Source organism: Aquarana catesbeiana, linkage group LG04, assembly GCF_042186555.1.
Source record: "Aquarana catesbeiana isolate 2022-GZ linkage group LG04, ASM4218655v1, whole genome shotgun sequence".
Taxonomy (NCBI): Eukaryota; Metazoa; Chordata; class Amphibia; order Anura; family Ranidae; genus Aquarana; species Aquarana catesbeiana.
In genome coordinates this window covers 455,356,980-455,379,649 of record NC_133327.1, presented here as the reverse complement: position 1 = coordinate 455,379,649, position 22,670 = coordinate 455,356,980, and the positions used below count along the sequence as shown (strand labels likewise).

The 22,670-nt window shown below is 47.7% G+C and overlaps 1 long non-coding RNA gene across 1 annotated transcript in view; it reads left to right on the top strand.

The window, feature by feature from the left end:
- Positions 1 to 7,636: 7,636 nt before the first annotated feature.
- LOC141140386 (uncharacterized) overlaps positions 7,637 to 22,670 on the top strand; it is a 90,602-nt gene continuing 75,568 nt past the window's right edge. The window contains exons 1-2 of the long non-coding RNA XR_012243936.1: positions 7,637 to 8,045; positions 9,275 to 10,011. This is a non-coding gene — a long non-coding RNA (uncharacterized lncRNA). The remainder of the gene's footprint in view (positions 8,046 to 9,274; positions 10,012 to 22,670) is intronic.

Genomic DNA, 22,670 nt, shown 5'->3' with positions numbered 1-22,670 from the left:
AGTCTCTGATCATCTCCTGTACTATGTCTGCAATCTCTGATCATCTCCTGTACTATGTCTGCAGTCTCTGATCATCTCTTGTATTATGTCTGCAGTCTCTGATCATCTCCTGTACTATGTCTGCAGTCTCTGATCATCTCCTGTACTATGTCTGCAGTCTCTGATCATCTCCTGTACAATATATGCAGTCTTTGATCATCTCCTGTATCATGTCTGCAGTCTCTGACCATCTCTTGTATTATGTCTGCAGTCTCTGACCATCTCCTGTACTATGTCTGCAGTCTCTGATCATCTCCTGTATTATGTCTGCAGTCTCTGATCATCTCCTGTATTATGTCTGCAGTCTCTGATCATCTCCTGTACTATGTCTCCAGTCTCTGATCATCTCCTGTACTATGTCTGCAGTCTCTGACCATCTCCTGTACTATGTCTGGGGGTTCTTTCTAACAGACTCTCTAACAGAAGCCCTCTTTGTGTGCATCAGAGAGACTCCCCTCCAGGTCTCATTAGTGTACGCTCTTCCTGTATTTTTTTTTATTGTTAAAAGATCATGGGAGGATCCTAGGGTAACAAAGAGTTTCTTCCGGCACCTGGACTACTGCACTAGGGTCTCATACCACTCCGCACTCTGGTGCCTCCTGTCTGCTCTACCAGGAGCCGCGAGTCGGATACGTAAGGGAGCCTACCCTCTGCCCAAGCGGACTCACCGGTCTGGTAAGTGGGAAGTCTGACAGACACGGGCAGAAATCCACGTTTTTGCCCATGTTCCAGCAACACCCAAGTGTGAATGTGGCCTTAGGCAAAGGCGAGCATATGCACATTCAAAAGAGTACTTTATTATTTGTAAGTGTAAACCTAATTGGCCACAGAGCTGATGGTGGTTTGGAGAAGTGGTTGTGCTCCTGGTGGTGCGAGTATAGCTACCACTTTGTATGTCACGCACCAGGTAGTCTGGGTCCCTCAGTGGTGCATGCGCTGTGAAGGCCCGGCTGAAGGTCCGGCAGACACTGCCGGACCTAGCCGGGAAGAAGACTCCCACGCGCGGGAGTGACATAATCTCAGCTCCGGCCACTCACAGCACCAGAGCCACGAACCCGGAAGAAGCGCCAAGGGAACATGTCAGCTCCATCAGCATGGACCGGAATCAGATGCCGAGGCCTCGTTCTAAGGTAATTATTTCATAATGAGCTGGTATGCGCTCAATACTAGCTCATTATGCCTTTGACTTACAGGTTCTTTTGTTTTAAAAAAAAAAAAATGTCTGTGCGGGTATACAACTGCTTTAAGGTAAACTAGAACTGGTAAGTGCGGGGTGGGGGGTGTCAATGTATGTTAATTATAGTCGTTATTGCAAGCGGACAGTACACGCTGGATGGAGTAGCCAGGTATTCCATCGTTTCCAAAAGATCGCGTACACCATTTTTTTTTGTAAACATAATTTCGTATAGGGGTTTGTGTATTGAGATCTTGAAGGAAGGTAACTCTGTTGGGAGGGTCCGATTGTTTCCATGCCGTAGCAATGGCCTTCCTGGCAGCAATTATACAGTGGACTGTAAAGGGTCTGTAAATAGGGCTCCAGGATTCATGATGTAGGAGGAAGAGAGCTGTTTCTGAGTTGCATGCTATAGGAGTATTGCAGCAGGAAAGAAGGGAGAATACATATTCCCAAAAAGGAGGACCAGATATGCAGTAGTGAGCCAGTAGCACTGCAGTTTTCCCAGCAATTATTTAATTTCATTTTGGGTGCTCTGGTTTTATGTAATTAAAGAGGAATTTCACCCCCTTCTCAATGTTTTAATATTTCCTCTTACCTGAGCTAGTTTCTCAACAGAATAAAGCACTCACTTGCTGAACAAATCTGGCATCGTCCTACTGTAATCTGCTGATCTGCTGCCACATTCTGGGTCCCAAACCACCATCCTCTTCTCTGACATCACTGGCAGCCATTTCTTCCAGGTTCTGCAACCATCTCCTGATGACTCGTGTCCAAGTCTTCCCACTGGTGGCCATGTGACAATACAGTTTGTGACAAGGATATCCCAGGAGACTACAGGAGCAGGGATGCATCGTTTTTTTCTAGGTGAAAATGGTGGTGAGCAGGGTGGGAAAAAGGAAATTTCTGCATTAAGGTAAAAATAACCTTCTGTGTACAGCCCCCCCCCACACGCCCCTTTATACTTACCTCAGCCCAATGTCGGTTCAGCACTGTGCCCTAGAGCAGCATTGCTGCTCTCTCTCTCTCTCTGCTCACTGGCTCAGACACAGCATCAGGAGCCATTGGCAGCTGCTGTCAATCACAGCTAGTGAGGAGGGAGCAGCGGGCAGGGCCAAGCCACACTCTGTGTCAAAGGACACACAGGGCATGGCTAGGGAGTGAGCCTGCACGAGTGTTCCCATAGCAAGCAGCTTGCTATGGGGTATTTGGCGTTAGGGAGGAGCCAGGAATGCCAGTGAGGGACCCCAGAAAAGAAGGACTGGGGCTGCTTGTAGACAGGTAGTGGGTATTGCTGCCCCAGTGGGAACTCCCATGTTTTTCTATTTTGGCAAGTTTTTCTTGAGTCCTACCCACCTGGTCCTGTGTTGTATAAAAGGGACAGGGGATCTGGATCCAGTGGAGGAGGCTGCTGTTGGTGGGAGAGAAGTCACACATGCAGTCAACATGAAAAGACGAACACAGCCAGCAAGATGTAGGAGGATTCCTGGAACTTGCAGTCCTACCTGAAGATGCCAATTCTTGGATTCTGCCAAGTAGACTTTTACCTATGCAGGTATGCTGGGGCAGCCACAAGCCTGAATCATGGACTAGGTATGTTAGGGAAATGTCTGCACTTTATTCCAATCTGTTGCTTGTGATTGCCATCATGTTAATTTATTCCTTAAGTAAAGCTTTTGAAATTTTGCCCTTGCCTGGTGTGAAGTTACTAAAGGAGTGGAATGTAAGTAACTGGCACATATGCAGTAGTCTACAGCTCAGGTTTCTAAACAAATTGGAGTATGAAGACAGTAGTTCAAGAGTTAATACAGTATGAAGACACAAGTGGTTACCAGGGGTAACAAAGTTTTCACATGCAACCTGTCGTTAATGTACATGTGTACAGCTCTCTTGCAGCGAGAGAGATGTCAGCACTCATTTGGCCGCGATCCATTTCTCATAGCAATGGGAGCAGATCTGCAGCACTGGGGCCCTCAACCAGTACACAGGTATGGAAGAGTAAAGTGCACACATGGAGTCCACACTAGGTGCACAGCGGGACCCCATACTGTTATTGGGAGTGAGGTAGTGGTGTTACACTGGACAGGTAGAGAAGGCATTGGGCATTTGGGCAGGGCCGGTCCTAGACGGGGTGCACGGGGTGCAGTGCACCCAGGCGCCAGAGAGGTGGGGGCGCTGAAGCGCCGAAGTGCTCTCTTCCCTCCTCCTCCTCTTGATTGCGTCCGGCGGCTGCGCTCTCCGCCAGTGTTAAAAGAAGAAAGGCGCCGCCGCCGCTGTGTGTGCTGCTCAAGCCCCTCCCTCCTGAGCGGCTGGTCTCTGCGTGGAGAGAGACCAGCCGCACAGTGATGTCACGCGGGGGGGGGGGGCGGAGGAGCGGTATGTGCCCGACACATTCTGCTCTGTGTCTCCCACTCCTGCCTACTTTAAACTCTGCTGCTCTTCACCCAGGCGGCGCGGCTGGCTGCACACTGTTCTCTCCTCTTCAGCTGCCGCCCGGGTGTATATATGTACCCTAATGGAGGGGGGGGCTGTACTAATGGAGGGGACGCTGTACTAATGGAGGGGGGCTGTACTAATGGAGGGGGGCTGTACTAATGGAGGGGGGGCTGTACTAATGGAGGGGGGGCTGTACTAATGGAGGGGGGGCTGTACTAATGGAGGGGACGCTGTACTAATGGAGGGGACGCTGTACTAATGGAGGGGGGGCTGTACTAATGGAGGGGGGCTATACTAATGGAGGGGGGGCTGTACTAATGGAGGGGGGGCTGTACTAATGGAGGGGACGCTGTACTAATGGAGGGGGGCTGTACTAATGGAGGGGGGGGGCTGTACTAATGGAGAGGGGGGCTGTACTAATGGAGGGGGGCTGTACTAATGGAGGGGGGCTGTACTAATGGAGAGGGGGGCTGTACTAATGGAGGGGGGCTGTACTAATGGAGGGGGGGCTGTACTAATGGAGGGGGCGCTGTACTAATGGAGGGGGGCTGTACTAATGGAGGGGGGCTGTACTAATGGAGGGGGGGCTGTACTAATGCAGGGGGGCTGTACTAATGGAGGGGGTGCTGTACTAATGGAGGGGGGCTGTACTAATGGAGGGGGCTGTACTAATAATGGGGGGGTCTGTACTAATGGGGTCTGTACTAATGGAGAGGGGGTCTGTACTAATGGGGTCTGTACTAATAGAGAGGGGGTCTGTACTAATGGGGTCTGTACTAATGGGGTCTGTACTAATGGAGGGGGGTCTGTACTAATGGTGGGGTCTGTACTAATATGGGGGTCTCTACTAATGGAGAGGGGGTCTGTCCTGGGGGGTCTGTACTAATGGAGAGGGGGTCTGTCCTGGGGGGGTCTGTACTAATGGAGAGGGGGTCTGTCCTGGGGGGTCTGTACTAATGGAGGGGGGTCTGTCCTGGGGGGTCTGTCCTGGGGGGTCTGTACTAATGGAGGGGGGTCTGTACTAATGGAGAGGGGGTCTGTACTAATGGAGAGGGGGTCTGTCCTGGGGGGTCTGTACTAATGGGTAGGGGGTCTGTACTAATGGGGTCTGTACTAATGGAGGGGGGGTCTGTACTAATGGAGGGGGGGTCTGTACTAATGGGTCTGTACTAATGGAGGGGGGGTCTGTACTAATGGGGTCTGTACTAATGGAGGGGGGGTCTTTACTAATATGGGGGTCTCTACTAATGGAGGGGGGTCTGTCCTGGGGGGTCTGTACTAATGGGGGGTCTGTACTAATGAGGGGGTCTGTACTAATGGAGGTGGGGTCTGTACTAATGGAGGGGGGGTCTGTACTAATGGGGTCTGTACTAATGGAGGCAGGATCTGTACTAATGGTGGGGTCTGTACTAATATGGGGGTCTCTACTAATGGAGGGGGGTCTGTACTAATGGGGGGGGGTCTGTACTAATGGAGGGGGGGTCTGTCCTGGGGGGTCTGTACTAATGGAGGGGGGTCTGTCCTGGGGGGTCTGGAAAAGAAAAAAGGAGCAGAGAAGAGGATTGTGGGACATATAGTCCCGAGAACTGGCAGCCCCACTGTAACACGGAAACTGCAGCCCACACAGCATGCTCAGCTGAATGGGAAAGAGAGAGAGAGAGACAGGAGCCTGGGAAAGTTTTCAGGGAAGTACACCCAGGACTCCAGAGGGAGAGGACAGTGCTGAGAGAACACCATCGGAGAGAGAACCCTGCTGCCCTGCACCACCAGAGGGAAAGCCACACAGCCTTGCGCCATCGCTGGCATTGAAAGGAATGGAGTCATTGCAGGAATACAGCGGATTCACCATGGGCAATTCAGAGTGAGCTGACTCCTGATCAGAGGAACCGTTGCTGTATCGCTGGGTCAGGTGAGAGGGCCGATCGGCCAATATGTACTATGTCTGCAGTCTCTGATCATCTCCTGTATTATGTCTGCAGTCTCTGATCCTCTCCTGTACTATGTCTGCAGTCTCTGACCATCTCCTGTAGTATGTCTGCAGTCTCTGACCATCTCCTGTACTATGTCTGCAATCTCTGATCATCTCCTGTATTATGTCTGCAGTCTCTGATCATCTCCTGTACTATGTCTGCAATCTCTGATCATCTCCTGTACTATGTCTGCAGTCTCTGATCATCTCTTGTATTATGTCTGCAGTCTCTGATCATCTCCTGTACTATGTCTGCAGTCTCTGATCATCTCCTGTACTATGTCTGCAGTCTCTGATCATCTCCTGTACAATATATGCAGTCTTTGATCATCTCCTGTATCATGTCTGCAGTCTCTGACCATCTCTTGTATTATGTCTGCAGTCTCTGACCATCTCCTGTACTATGTCTGCAGTCTCTGATCATCTCCTGTATTATGTCTGCAGTCTCTGATCATCTCCTGTATTATGTCTGCAGTCTCTGATCATCTCCTGTACTATGTCTCCAGTCTCTGATCATCTCCTGTACTATGTCTGCAGTCTCTGACCATCTCCTGTACTATGTCTGGGGGTTCTTTCTAACAGACTCTCTAACAGAAGCCCTCTTTGTGTGCATCAGAGAGACTCCCCTCCAGGTCTCATTAGTGTACGCTCTTCCTGTATTTTTTTTTATTGTTAAAAGATCATGGGAGGATCCTAGGGTAACAAAGAGTTCTTAGGAGAGCATCTCTGTGTTTGAGTCATTGCCATAGAAACATTTGTAAAGGGGAGGAGTTGGTAAGATGACCACGCCCATGTGGGGGCGCCAGAAATATTTCTGCACCCAGGCGCCGGTGACCCTAGGATCGGCCCTGCATTTGGGCACCAAAATGCTCAAGTGATCATGTTGGTGTACATGATATCAAGAGCATTTACTAGAGTTCTTTCCTGTTTGCAATCTACCGGGTCGTGAGCGTGGCTCAAGTAAAGGCACCCCATGTGCACGTCAGTGACCCTATACAAAGTTCCTAACATAGCCCAGAAGAACCCACCCCAGGGTAGGCCTCTAATTTGACCCTTGCTTGGCTCTTAACGAGGAGGGAAACATGGAGGAAGTGACGACTACCCCATCACCCTACTATTACATGCTCTGTGCAGAACCATTGCACAGAGCAAGTAAGTATACCATTTAAGTAAACAAAAAAAAAAAAATTGTATTTGGTATTGTTAGGGAAAGACAGTGGAGGGAGCTAAAATAGAGCTAGGGAGTAAAGGTCTGCTTTGATTCTGAACTTTTACCAAGGTCTAGCCAATTACATGAATTCTGGATAGGGTGGCATATAGTACTTAACTCTTCTACCATGTGTCACTTTATTTTTGAAGTATTGGACGTGAACTTTTGATATCATGTCTGTACAAGTACTATTGTTCTGTTTGTTCTGCAGTAAATCAGATCACTTATATAGCACATGTATTTAAAAACTAGAAATGTTATAATGGCAGCAAATCAGTAAAAAGGTAGTCAAATGCCAGATACAGCTAAGTGCATGGGCAGCAAGCAGGAGAAATCATTTGATTTATGGGGATGATCATAATAAAAAAAAATCCATTAAGTTCTCAATGAGAAAGAGGAGAGGGAGAGGGGGTCTATTTATGTCACTGGAGGCAGCATTGACGCAGACATCGCTGACGTTAGCACAAGCTGCACACAGAGGAGGCAGGCACAGCATCACAAAAGCACCCATCACACCTCCCATTCATTCAACTTCTGCTTCTAAAATCCCACAATAATGTACAAAATGTCATCATCAGTGTCTGCAGCAATGACCTCTTACCATTTAATCCACCAAACATCTGGAGAGCCAGATCTCCCATATCTATAGAAAAAAAAGGGGAAAATGAGTTCAGTTTGTTCTATAAATATACTGTATGAACCTATGCAATGTGTTAACTATACAGAGTGCCTTTGTAATCCAACTCTTATATGGTTATACAATATATTATTTTGGATTGCTATAAGTGTGCTTACATCATCTAACACTTGTGTGTTTTTGTTTGGCCCTGATCAGCTCCAGATCTCTAAGTGCTGGCTAGCACTTGACATGCTGATGATGGTCCAGGCTGCTGACGTCTGAGCTCTATTAACATTTCAATGAATCGCAGTCGTAGCAATGGAGCTGCTGACGTCATTGACTCATGTTGGATAGGAGACATGCCCTCAGCTTGTTCTACAAGAAGAACTCTAACTTCCCCAGGGATGTCAGTCCTTTTCAAGGGACAGCAATCACAAGACTATCTTTGGCTCTTCTCATTCTTCTGCCTGATGAGTAGATATCCAGTACTTCTGTATGCATGAATGGTGATACACAGGCATACTTTTAGGATCTCAGCTGTCATCCAAGCTCATTCATTTCACGGATGAGGACAAGGGGAGCTCCATCACTTCTGCAGGTAACTCTGGCTTATTGTGTGTTTGGATGGAGGAGGGGGAAGCTTTTTAAACAAGTAGCTCCATGTGCTTGCATCCATGCTGTTTGAAAAGTCTGTCTGCTAAGCATTGCTGATGATGGGAGCAGTACAGTGGCTTAGTGGTTAGCACTTCTGTTTTGCAGCACTGGGGTCCCAGGTTTGAATACCAGTTAGGACACTAGCTGCATGGAGTTTGTATGTTCTCCCTGGGCTTGTGTAGGTTTCCACTTCAAAGACATGCTGGTAGGTTAATTGCCTCCAGCCCAAATTGGCTATGGAATGTATGTATGCATGTTATAGTGTCGAAGTTAATCCACCTAATCAATATATATACACACACAAATCAGATTTAAATTCTAATTGCCCTTTTGAACACTACTATATATACCCTTACATACCTCTAGCAAATGTTTGTCTAAAAATAATGATATATGATTCCCATATATTGCAATGCATGATCATGCCAGACAATATGTTTAAAGTAATCCCTGTCACTTAACAATACAGGCAACAATCAAATTGAATAAATAATCACAGAAACAGATGATTGACTCTGTGAATTTTCAAAAAGACATATGCCATGTCAACATTCAATTTTGAGAAAAACCGATGGATAGCATCAAAATTATTCTGATCAATCTGGATGGAAAATCCATTTGTAGGAAAGCAGATAGATCAATGCGATTGTTAGTCAGTCACACTGCACAGGATTTTTTTTTTTCAAACTTATGACCATATCTTTCCCCCAGATTGTAAAGCTTATTATACAGGTTCCAATTTGGCCATACAATCTGTACACTCATCTTCAGATTTATCAAAACGATGTAATATGAGGACCTACCTACACTTTTCAGTCAATTTGTATGCAATCAGGCAGGGTCTTGAACTACATAGTTATTGCTAGATCTAAAGGATATTGTACAGTCAGATTGTAATGTGTGAGATGAGCTTAAATCGGTCGACAATACAATTGTATATAGAATTGTTCTGTGTATGTCCACCATTAGATTAAAACTGTAGATTGTAAACTCCTTGAGGGTAGGTACTGATATAAATGTACAGTATGTAAAGCACTGTGTAAATTGCCAGTGCTATATAAATACCTCTAATAAATAGATAATTAGAGCCTGATAAAATTAAATTTAGAAATGATAGGGTAAACTTACCAACATGCAAAATCAAAACTTAGTTGATAGATTTTTTTCCCACAGAGTGTTTTCTTTGGATGGAAGGAGAACCAATGACAACATGATAGATCCAGCTTGAAGCACAGAGGTTGCACATGTTGCCACATCCAGGAAGACCATCACAATGTACTCCCATGTCATGTGCACGTCACAGAACTGCTCTGAACTTTGGCATGGGGGACTTTGGAAGAGGAATTGGGACTCAATCACCTTTCTGTCCTACATTGGGTTCATTAAGCAGAGAGAACCTTGAAATGCATTACTGTGAGCAAGGCACATGACCCATTTCCAGGAATTTCATCGGAAAAGCGGAGGAATTTGATTAACATGATCTTTAGCTTTAACCTCACCTGTACTCCACCTTTCAGTGACGGCATGTAAAATCTCTGTGGTTTCCCTTCCATGCCTTCCTATGTCCCCCCCCCCCCCCCCGCCTTCTTGCAACCTGCTGGTAGCTGGAGAGAAAAAAACAGAATAAAAGAGAACTGAGAATTGCATTGATGGAATTGTGATTTGTAGAATTTCTCCTCTTAGTCCCTGCCTCCTACTTGCTCTCTAGCCACTCCAAAGTCTCTTTCTCCCCATAGCAAAGCATTTTCTTTTTTATCTCTCACTACTCAATCAGTTCATCATCCCCTGAGCACCACCAAGACAATATCACATCTACACCCTGCAGATGTCGAAGAAACGGAAAACAAGTGATAGTGAGTCTAACATTCCCCAAGCTGTGTCCCCAACAAGCCTTGAGAGAACAGATCAAGGTAAGAGGGATGCCATAGTGTCTGTTGGCTAATAGGGTTGGCATTGTTGGCTGTGGGCAAGATCACCTTGAAAATGAGCACAGGTTCATTTGTGCTGAATGTTGTGCCTTCAAACTGTTGTGTTGCTGGTACATGGTTTTTCTTATTACGTCGTAAGAAATGGGTGGGTGGGATTGGGGGCCTTACAGGGAATTCCCACTGATTTTACCAGTTTCAAAGTCCTAAGTGGAATCAGAATTGTGCAGTCTATCATTGAATCGAATGACTCGCTGACTTTATTATGTCAGATACTCTTATTTTTATATATAAGGTTTATCTTGTTTTTTTTTTTTCTCAAAACATTATGTTATGTACAAAGCCAAAAAGATATATTTGACTGTACTTGTGTTGTTGATTTGGTTTGGCTTGTCAAACACCAGTTGTGAGTGGTGGCACATCTATTGATAGATGAAGCAAATATGGTGTAGTTTTTCAGGGTATAGCTTTGTTACAAATACGACAATTGTTAACACTTGGTGAAAGGTGTTTTTTTTTCCTGACTTGTGTCACTGATAAATAATATTTATGCTGGAATTGCAAAATGAGAGTGTAAGCAGTTTTTCACAATTCTAATGTGCTTATAGGATGACATTCATTTAACTATTTTAGAGCTTTTATACAAATGTAATTTTTTTAAAAATAACCTGAACATGGCTTTCGGCTGTTATCATTTTTTAGTTTACACTCATTGTTTGTATTTTTTAAAAATACATACACAGCTGAATAAGTAGCTGAGATACATTGTATTGAATTTTTTGGTGATAAGGACAGATGCTGGTTACATAATGCATATTGGAATGCTCATGAGATACTTCCATTTTAAAGGTAATATACTAATGGCAGTACATTCTGCATAAGCCCTGTTAACATTTGATTCCTATAAATAACAACTCATGTTACAGGCATTCATAACAAAGGATATCCCTTCATCGTGCTAAATGGAAGTGGCTTTATTTTGTTTTAGTTAGTTATTACAGGTATTTAAATAGAGCCCACAATTTTACATATTTTGTACATTCAAGTCAATCCCTGCCCTCTAAAAGCTAACAATCTAAGGTTTATATCTCACATGCATACATACATATACTAGGGCCAGTTTAGACAGGAGCTAATTAACCTACCACAATGTCTTTGGAGTGTGGGAGGAAACTGGAGAAGTACGCTGGCCATACACTGTGCGACGTTCAACCAGATCCTGAGGAACTGGACGAAATTCACTGCTGGCCCCACTCTATTTGTTGTTACATTCGATTGACTTGTCAAAAGGGCCTGCTGGAAAATTATTTGCCACACAGTGGTTGCATCCAATCAGATGCAGCTGCAATTCATGTATTTTCACAGTACCTCGGACACCGTCAGTTCCTCGGTTACAAACCCAAATTCTCTTAGTAGGTGGCCTTGCCGGCCCTGCTTCATTACTCAGAAGTTGATTGTTTGGTGTAAGAATCCTTGCTGGAAATTTTTTGGCAGAACAGTGGCCGCAACCAATCAGATGCAGCTGCAGTTCATGTATTTTGACAGCCCATGGGGCTGGCTATCACAATTAAAATAGCCACAGTGGGGGCGCTGTATAGCTTAACAAAAAGAAAATATCAGTGTAAGATCAGCTTTAGGGTTTGGGGCTGGCTACTTAACAACCTGTGAATAGCAGAACCAGCACCTGCTGGTGTCCTTAACAACCTAAAGAGGTGAGGGAGCTGTGAATAAAAAAGGGGAGGAGGGGAGAGCTTTGGGGAGAGTGAATTTGTGCAGAGAGGAGAAACAAGAAAGTGTGTGTTTGAGGGGGGGGGGGGGTATATGGATATGTGCAGAGAGGAGGCTGGGTGGGGGGGGGGGGGAATTGTACAGAGAGGAGAGCTGGGAAAGTGGAGAGATATGTGCAGAGTGGGGTAGCCTGGGGGGGGGATTTTGGCAGAGGGGAAAGCTAGGGTGGGGGGGGATTTGTGCAGAGAGGAGAAGCTGGGGGTGGGATTAGTGAAGAGAGGAGAACTGGGAAAGTGAGGGGGGATGTTCTAGGAGAGCAGGGGGTGGGGGTGATTTAGCAGAGAGGAGAGTTAGGGGGATTTGTGCAAAGAGAGAACTGGGAAAGTGAGGGGGGAGGACATTTGTACAGAGAGGTAATGGGGGGGGGGGGGGGGTTAGCAGAAAGGAGGGCTGGAGGGAGGGGATTTGCAGAGAGGAGAACTGGGAGAAAGTTGTGAGTTTGTGCAGAAAGGAGAGCTGGGGGGAAGAGTTTGTGCAGAGAGGAGAACTGGGAGGGGGGATGATTTGTGAAGAGGTGAGAGTTGTAGAAGGCAGAAGGCAGGTTATGCAAAGTGAGAACAGTGGAGGGGGAGGGGCTGGCAGGTTATACAAAATGAGAGCTGTTGGGGGAGCAGGTGGTGCAGAGGTGAGAGCTGTGGGGGAATGTGGGAGGTTGAGCAAAATGAGAGCTGTGGAGGGGGGGCAGGTTGAGGAGAGGTGAAGCTGTGGGGGAAGCTGGGGATGCAGAGGTGAAAGTGGGGGTGGCAGAGGTGAAAGCTGTGAATTAGGGTAAGCTTTAGGTGGGGGTGCAGAAGTGAAATGTGGAAGGGGGTAGAGAAAATGTGGATGGGGGTGCAGAGGTGAGGTGTGGATGAGGATTGCAGAGGTGAGCTGTTTATAGGGGACCCAGAGGTTAGAAAAGAGATGTGCAGAGGTGAGCATTTGATGGTTACTTTGGGGTGTGGTGAGATACTTGAGGGTAGGGGGCTTTTTGCTTAGGGAAGGCCAGGAAAATTTGCTGAGGGACAGAGTTCAGTGACCAAGAGTATGTAATGTATGGCACAGCATGCAGGGTGAGAATTTTGTAACATACCTTGTACATTACATACTCAGAACCGCTATACTCTTTATGCCCTGCTGTATGTTACATATCTTTTGCAGTTGTATGTTACATATTAAAGGCCTCTGGATGGTACTCCTGAATGTTGTACTCTGTACAATGAGTTTTTCGTTACATACTTCTTATCCCTTCATTCTGTATGTTGGACTGCATATTACATACACTTTACTGCTGTACTGTGTGTGCTGGGCTCTATGTTACGTATTCCTGACCCTTGCACTCTGTACACAAGGCTATATGTTGCATATTCCTGAGCACAAGGGACGCTTTGCACTTCCCTTGTTTTTTTACCTTGTGTGATGCACATTTCTCACCACTGCACAATACACACTCCTGAGCCCTTTGTGTCATGCACTTCTGAGTCCTGTATATTTTGTGTTAAAAATTCCTGAACCATGCGCCTTGTATAATACGCAGTTCTAAGGTTTACCTTATTACCATTATTTGGCACCATTATTTGGCACCACTGTACTTCTTTCCTCTAAGGAGGCAGGGAGTTGGCCAGGAAGGGTGAGTTCTTGCGCCTATTCTCTGAGAAAAAAAAAGCCCTGTGTAAGGATAATTCTTCCCACTGAGCAGCATTGTAAACGCGCCCATTGGCCACAAATATAAGGAGGTCTTTTTACACTGACCACTAATTAAATAAATAGGAAACTTCACTTACCACAATGTGAGGGAGAAGTCCAATTTTTGCTGTCTACAGGATCATTTTTAAGGCAGGGCAAAAGGGGCAGCTGCCCTGGGCCCCATCATTGTTGTGGGACCCAAAGCAGCTGCCTCATACTTGCCAACTATCCCAGTTTAAATTCCCTTAGTGTAAAGTTCTGTTGCTGCTGCCCAGCTCTGCCCTTTTGCCATGTACAGATGACTCACCTGCAGACCCTGTGTTTACATGTAAATAACATGCATTAATATGTAAATAGTGTCAGCATTAAAATGTAAATAGTCCTGGACTGCGGCATTGATGGTCATTGTAAATTCTCCATTACATTGGTAGAATCCCCCATTATATATTTTCCAAAGATTTCCAGCTTTGCTCTACACGATTCAGAATCTGCCACAGTGTACTGCCTCCTAACTAACCCCACCCCCCACCACTGCCACTGATCACACACCCCCCTCCCCCAGCATTGCCACTGATCCCAGGAGTCTTAGGATTCCTAGGAGTTTTCTGTCTATTGATGGGTCCTCTCACCCCCCCAGTCCATGCTGTGCACTAACCTCTTCCAACCAATTATTGAGCGGTAAGGATATGCAGTAACCTCTAGGAACCAATCAGTGAGCAGTAATAATGTGCAGTAACCTCTAACAACCAATTAGTGAGTGGTATAGATGTCCAGTAACCTCTAGCAATTAATCAGTGAGCAGTATTGATGTACAGTAATCTCTAGCAACCAATCAACAAGCAGAAGCCATGTGCTGTAAGAAATTAAACAGTAAGCCATAATGTGTGCTGTAACCTCTAGCAGCCAGACAGTGAGCGGTAATGATACACTGTAATCTCTGGCAACCAATCTCAATCGCTGCCTGATCTGATTCAGTAAACTGATTTTGAGTCTAGCTGCTATTTATTGTATGTCTCAGAGCATGTGGAGAGCGAAATTGCATTGAAATGGGGGCCCAAGAAAATGTTTGCCCAGGGTCCAGTCAATATTAAAGACGGCCCTGGCTGTTTACATTTATTTTATGGCATGTATTATTATCATGATTATTATGCCATTCATAATTTTATAATTATTATTGAAAATTATTTATTAGCAAGTGTTCATCGATACCTGAACGTTATTTCAAGGCTTTTTCAAGGGTTGGGAGAAGCTGATCTAAACTCTGGGTGGCCGCATCGCTGGACCGGGGGACAGGTGAGTGTCTGTTTATTAAAAGTCAGCAGCTACACTTTTTGTAAGAATAAACATGACTCCTGTATTTAGACAATATTTGTTTAGACAATAATGAAGAGTGTCTGATTCTGCACCTCATATCACATATATTTACAACTACTACTAGGAAAACATCCCTAGCATACCTACTTATTTATATCACGTTGCACAAAATATATAAATTGACACACAAGGCCATCTGTAACATCATATAGGTTAATTTCCAATAGATGCATAAGTTACATAAGTTACATAAATTGCATTTTTACACATCTAAAAATACAAAAAATGCATGTATACATTACCAAATATCAAGGTTACTATGGCTAAACTAAATCCATTTTTTGCTTTTTGCTACTGTTTCCACCCTCCACAGAAATTCAGCCTATTTTACTATTCTTAAACTAGATTAGCATTTGCTATGACCTCCACATAACTTTTTGAGTCCACTCCTAAAGTGATTGTAATTTTTTTTTTTTTTGTTAAAATAACAAACACATCATACTTACCTGCTCTTTGCAATGGTTTTGCATGGAGTGGCCCCAATCCTCCTCTTCTCAGCTCCCCTGCCAGCAATCTTCCCCTCCATAACAAGTGCTCTGGGGGCACTTGTGAATGTTTGCTCCCAAACCCTGCTCTGTGTCCATAAGACACATAGAGTATGGCTCAAGCCCTGCCCCCCGCTACATTGTTACTGGCTGTGAAAATGGCTCCTGCTGCTGTATCTGAACCAATGAGAATAGAGAGCACCAAGGGAGCCTCTGCTCTCATGCACATCGCTTGATCGAGATTGGGCCCAAGTGAATATTTGGGGGGGCAGCGGGAGCTGCATGCCGAAGGTTTTTTTAAAAGAATAACCTTCTGCATTAAGACCACTGCAAATATATGTGGAAGCTGCTGGGCCTATGTCTAGGCTCCTCAGAGTACTGCGGTCCTAACTATATTTTTGAGAGTTGAATCTTATATAGCAGTAGAAAAATTAATGACAGGTTTGCCTGGAGAGAGCCCCCTCCTTCTTGACGTAGGCACTGCGGCTTCCATATATATTTGCAAATGTGTGCAACTAATACCTCTGTTTTAACGTGAATTGTTATACAGAGTCAATTTTTTTTGTTTTTTGAAGGCTAGCTGGTAAGTGTGCTGAGAAAATTTTTGTCTGTGTTGTGTATTGCCCTTCCATGTGCACCTTACTGCAAAGGCTAGTTATAAATTGGGGTGGTTGCCATCGGTTTCTATACTTTGTACACAATACAGTTTTCCGCCCTCAGTTCAGATCTCTCCTCTCAGTACAGTTCTCCTCCCCAGCTCTGGCCCCTCAATCCCCCCCCCCCCATACAGCTCTGCCCCCTCAGTACAGCCCACCCCCACTACAGTTTTCCCCTTCCAGTATAGATTCCCCCACCCCCCACAATACAGTTTTCCGCCCTCAGTTCAGATCTCTCCTCTCAGTACAGTTCTCCTCCCCAGCTCTGGCCCCTCAATCCCCCCCCCCCCATACAGCTCTGCCCCCTCAGTACAGCCCACCCCCACTACAGTTTTCCCCTTCCAGTATAGATTCCCCCACCCCAATACAGCTTAGTGCAGTTTCCCCCAGTACAGTTCTGCCCCCTCAACACAGCTTTGGTACAGCACCCCCTCTTAGTACAAAGCGCATGCGCGCAAAACATGTAAGTCATGGCGACAGAACAATGAACGCTTACACAACTGACTTCAGGACACCTTTCCCCTTCGTCTCCGGCACAGCAATAGCGTCACAGAAGGGGCATAGGCGCGCTGAGAATATTGACCCTGCTCAGCTTGGTTGTTCCCTCTGGGGCTTGTTTACATCACATAGGTTGCCTTTGGCATCCACCTGGAGCTGGCAGGCTTTGCCAGCAGCCAGTAAGCTCCCCCCACTGGAAACTGAATTTTCTCCCCTCCATTTCCTTGGATGGTGATTGATGTTCAAACCATCTCCAGGCAAGCTTCCCGGATGATTGTTTCCCTCTTATCCACTCTGAGGTCACTGGTAAGGTTCTCTACCATTTATTTTAAACTTTGACTGTTCAACCATTTTTTTACTTTATGGAATAAATAACACTGTTTATGCATACAGTACTATGTTGGAAATTATTTGATCATTCTTTCAGAGCGCTGCATTTTGTGTTTTTTTTTTCTTTGACTGTCGCATCTCTTTCCATGCTGTGCTGGCTGCACTGGGTCTGATCCACTTATCTGATTACTCCTCATCAGAGCACTTTACTTGGCCCCTAGACTCGCAGTGCTCCAGGTGTTCTGTGTTTTTTTCCCCCTCTTAGTACAGCTCCCCCCTTCCCCATATACAGCTTTGCCCCCCCCCCCCCCCCCACTGCAGCTCTCCCCCAGTACAACTTTGGCCCCTTAGCACAGCTTTTCCCTCCTGTAAGGCTCTCTCCCATCAGTATAGCTCTGCCCAATCAATACAGCTCTCTGACTTTCCCTTAGTACAGCTCTTCCCCTCCTTCCTTAGTATAGCTTTGGCCCCTCAGCACAGCTCTCCCTTTCCCCCCAGTACAGTTCTCCAGGGCCATCTTAATAGCATCATGGGCCCCTGGGCAAAGTAATGCACTGGGGCCCCCAAAAGCCTGCACTACTGCTCACCAAACGCAACCCATTTAAATAAAAATGGTCTGAGCTGCAAGTTCCCCACAGCGGGGGGGGGGGGGGGGGTAATGCAGCATTTAGAGCAGGGGTAGGAAACCTTTGAGAGGTGGAGATCTACTTGAAAATTATAATAAAACTAATGTCATTGTAAAAATATTAACTTAGCTTACCTTAAAAGTTGACTTCAGTGAGCAACTAGTTTCAGGCCTAATTGCAGGGCAGTGTGTAAAGGTCAGTCATAGGTAGGGCGGTGTGTAGAGGTCAGTCATAGGTAAGGTGGTGTGTAGAGGTCAGTCATAGGTAGTGTGTGTAAAGGTCAGTAATAGGTAGGGTGGTGTGTAGAGGTCAGTAATAGGTAGGGCGGTGTGTAAAGGTCAGTAATAGGTAGGGTGGTATGTAGAGGTCAGTAACAGGTAAGGCGTCGTGTAGAGGTCAGTAACAAGTAGGGCATCGTGTAGAGTTCAGTAATAGGTAGGGCGGTGTGTAGAGGTCAGTAATAGGTAGGGTGGTGTGTAGAGGTCAGTAATAGGTAGGGAGGTGTGTAAAGATCAGTAATAGGTAGGGTGGTGTGTAGAGGTCAGTAATAGGTAGGGTGGGGTGTAGAGGTCGGTAATAGGTAGGATGGTGTGTAGACGTCAGTAATAGGTAGGGTGGTGTGTAGAGGTCAGTAATAGGTAGGGTGGTGTGTAGAGGTCAGTAATAGGTAGGGTGGTGTGTAGAGGTCAGTAATAGGTAGGGTGATGTGTAGAGGTCAGTAATAGGTAGGGTGGTGTGTAGAGGTCAGTAACAGGTAGGGTGGTGTGTAGAGGTCAGTAATAGGCAGGGCGATGTGTAGAGGTCAGTAATAGGTAGGGCGGTGTGTAGAGGTCAGAAATAGGTAGGGCGGTGTGTAAAGGTCAGTAATAGGTAGGGTGGTGTGTAGAGGTCAGTAAAGGTAGGGCAGTGTAAAGAGGCCAGTAGTAGGTAGTGCAGAATATAGGAGTCAGCAGTTTGTAGGACAGATTATAGGGGTCAAGAGAGCAGTGGACGGTGTCAGTAGGGCAGTGGACAGTGTCATTCAGTAGAGCAGTGGATGGTGTCTGTTAGTAGGACAGAGTATGGTGACAGTTAGTAGGACTATGGATGGTGTCAGTTAGTAGGGCTGTGGGTGGTGTCAGTTAGTAAGGCTGTGGATGGTGACAGTTAGTAAGGATGTGGATAGTGACAGTTAGTAGGGCTGTGGATGGTGACGTTAGTAAGACTGTGGATGGTGACAGTTAGTAAGGCTGTGGATGGTGACAGTTAGTAGGGCTGTGGATGGTGACAGTTAGTAAGGCTGTGGATGGTGACAGTTAGTAAGGCTGTGGATGGTGACAGTTAGTAAGTCTGTGGATGGTGTCAGTAAGTAGGGCAGGGAATGGTGTCAATAAGTAGGGCTGTGGATGGTGAAAGTTAGTAGGGCTGTGGATAGTGACAGTTAGTAGGGCTGTGGATGGTGTCAGTAGGTAGGGCTGTGTATGGTGACAGTAGGTAGGGCTGTGGATGGTGACGGTAGGTAGGGCTGTGGATGGTGTCAGTATGTAGAGCTGTGGATGGTGACAATTAGTAGGGCTGTGGATAGTGACAGTTGGTAGGGCTGTGGGTGGTGTCAATAAGTAGGGCTGTGGATGGTGTCAGTAAGTAGGGCTGTGGATGGTGTCAGTAAGTAGGGCTGTGGATGGTGTCAATAAGTAGGGCTGTGGATGGTGTCAGTTAGTAGGGCTGTCGATGGTGTCAGTAGGTAGGGCTGTGGATGGTGACAGTAGGTAGGGCTGTGGATGGTGAAAGTAAGTAGGGCTGTGGATGGTGACAGTTAGTAGGGCTGTGGATAGTGACAGTTAGTAGGGCTGTGGATGGTGTCAGTAAGTAGGGCAGGGAATAGTGTCAGTAAGTAGGGCTGTGGATGGTGAAAGTTAGTAGGGCTGTGGATAGTGACAGTTAGTAAGGCTGTGGATGGTGTCAGTAGGTAGGGCTGTGGATGGTGACAGTAGGTAGGGCTGTGGATGGTGACGGTAGGTAGGGCTGTGGATGGTGTCAGTAAGTAGGGCTGTGGATGGTGACAGTTAGTAGGGCTGTTGATAGTGACAGTTACTAGGGCTGTGGGTGGTGTCAGTAAGGAGGGCTGTGGATGGTGTCAGTAGGTAGGGCTGTGGATGGTGACAGTAGGTAGGACTGTGGATGGTGAAAGTAAGTAGGGCTGTAGATGGTGACAGTTAGTAGGGCTGTAGATAGTAACAGTTAGTAGGGCTGTGGATGGTGTCAGTAAGTAGGGGAGGGAATAGTGTCAGTAAGTAGGGCTGTGGATGGTGAAAGTTAGTAGGGCTGTGGATAGTGACAGTTAGTAAGGCTGTGGATGGTGTCAGTAGGTAGGGCTGTGGATGGTGACAGTAGGTAGGGCTGTGGATGGTGACGGTAGGTAGGGCTGTGGATGGTGTCAGTAAGTAGGGCTGTGGATGGTGACAGTTAGTAGGGCTGTTGATAGTGACAGTTACTAGGACTGTGGATGGTGTCAGTAAGTAGGGCTGTGGATGGTATCAGTAAGGAGGGCTGTGGATGGTGTCAGTAGGTAGGGCTGTGGATGGTGACAGTAGGTAGGGCTGTGGGTGGTGACGGTAGGTAGGGCTATAGATGGTGTCAGTAAGTAGGGCTGTGGATGGTGTTACTAAGTAGGGCTGTGGATGGTGTCAGTAAGTAGGGCTGTGGATGATGTCAGTAAGTAGGGCTGTGGATGGTGTCAGTAGGTAGGGCTGTGGACGGTGTCCGTAGGTAGGGCTGTGGATGGTGTCAGTAGGTAGGGCTGTGGATGGTGACAGTAGGTAGGGCTGTGGATGGTGTCAGTAAGTAGGGCTGTGGATGGTGGCAGTAAGTAGGGCTGTGGATGGTGACAGTAGGTAGGGAATTCCTTTCTCTTGATATCTTACTCAAATTGTGTGAGTGAGATATTTCCACAGTCAGCAGCAATGTGCACGGACTCCCAGCTTGGGGGCGAGTGGAGCCGCTGAGACAGGCATGCGGTAATAATCAGAGGTAACAGCTGGGAGATGACAAGCATAAAGTGCTTCTGCTACCCGCTAAGACTAAAGCAGTGGCGTCACTAGGGTTGGTGTCTCCTGGTGCGGTAAAAATGGTGTCACCCCCCGCTCCCCTATTTTGGGGCCGGAGGTCAATAAGGCCTAGAGGATAGCAGGTTAGGCACTTTCTAATAGCTCAGTCCCTAGGAACAATAATGGATATTGGCCATCAGGCCCTCTTACCAGACCCAGCGAAACCGCAGCAGTGATCTTTCCGGCTGGACGCTTGCTTACTCTGAGTTGCCAGGCTCTCTCTGGTCAGTAGTGTAGTACGTCTGTACCCTGGCAGTGGCTCCACTTTTCTCCCTCTTTGGTGGTGCGGGTACAGCGTGGCTCCCTCTCTGGTGGTGCAGGTACAGCGTAGCTCCCTCTCTGGTGGTGCGAGTACAGTGTGGTTCACTCTGGTGGTGCTGGTACAGTGTGGCTCTCTCTGGTGCTGCGGGTACAGCGTGATTCTCTCTCTGGTGGTGCGGGTACAGCGTGGCTCCCTCTCTGGTGGTGCGGGTACAGTGTGGCTCTCTCTGGTGGTGCTGGTACAGTATGGCTCTCTCTGGTGGTGCGGGTATAGCATGGCTCCCTCTCTGGTGGTGCGGGTACAGCGTGGCTCCCTCTCTGGTGGTGCTGGTACAGCGTGGCTCTCTCTCTGGTGGTGCAGATACAGCGTGGCTCCCTCTCTGGTGGTGCAGGTACAGCGTGGCTCCCTCGCTGGTGGTGCAGGTACAGTGTGGCTCTCTCTGGTGGTGCTGGTACAGTATGGCTCTCTCTGGTGGTGCGGGTACAGCATGGCTCCCTCTCTGGTGGTGTGGGTACAGCGTGGCTCCCTCTATGGTGGTGCGGGTACAGCGTGGCTCTCTCTCTCTGGTGGTGCAGATACAGCGTGGCTCCCTCTCTGGTGGTGCAGATACAGCGTGGCTCCCTCTCTGGTGGTGTGGATACAGCGTGGCTCTCTCTGGTGGTGTGGGTACAGCGTGGCTCTCTCTCTGGTGGTGCGGGTACAGTGTAGGCTCTCTCTCCGGTGGTGCGGGTACAGCGTGGCTCTCTGGTGGTGCGGGTACAGTGTGGCTCTCTCTCTGGTGGTGCAGGTAAAGTGTGGCTCTCTCTCTGGTGGTGCGGGTACAGCGTGGCTCTCTCTCTCTGGTGGTGCGGGTACAGTGTGGCTCCCTCTCTGGTGGTGCGGGTACAGCGTAGGCTCTCTCTCTGGTGGTGTGGGTACAGCGTATCTCTCTCTCTGGTGGTGCGGGTACAGCGTGGCTCTCTCTGGTGGTGCGGGTACAGCGTGGCTCCCTCTCTGGTGGTGTTGGTACAGTGTGGCTATTTCTGGTGGCACAGGTACAGCGTGATTCACTCTATGGTGCGGGTACAGCGTAGGCTCTCTCTTTGGTGGTGCAGGTACAGCGTGGCTCTCTGGTGGTGCGGGTACAGCATGGCTCTCTCTCTGGTGGTGCGGGTACAGCGTGGCTCCCTCTCTGGTGGTGCGGGTACAGCGTGGCTCCCTCTCTGGTGGTGCGGGTACAGTGTGGCTCTCTCTGGTGGTGCTGGTACAGTGTGGCTCTCTCTGGTGGTGCGGGTACAGTGTGATTCACTCTCTGGTGTGGGTACAGCATGGCTCTCTCTCTGGTGGTGCTGTTACAGCATGGCTCTCTTGTGGTGCGGGTACAGCGTGGCTCCCTCTCTGGTGATGCTGTTACAGCATGGCTCTCTTGTGGTGTGGGCACAGCATGGCTCCCTCTCTGGTGGTGCGGGTACAGCATGACTCCCTCTCTGGTGGTGCAGGTACATGGTGGCTCCCTCTCTGGTGGTGTGGGTACAGCGTGGCTCTCTCTGGTGGTGTGGGTACAGCATGGCTCTCTCTGGTGGTGCAGGTACAGCATAGGCTCTCTCTCTGGTGGTACGGGTACAGCGTGGCTCTCTCTGGTGGTGCGGGTACAGCGTGGCTCTCTCTCTGGTGGTGCGGGTACAGCGTGGCTCCCTCTCTGGTGGTGCAGGTACAGCGTAGCTCCCTCTCTGGTGGTGCGAGTACAGTGTGGTTCACTCTGGTGGTGCTGGTACAGTGTGGCTCTCTCTGGTGCTGCGGGTACAGTGTGATTCTTTCTCTGGTGGTGCGGGTACAGCGTGGCTCCCTCTCTGGTGGTGCGGGTACAGTGTGGCTCTCTCTGGTGGTGCTGGTAC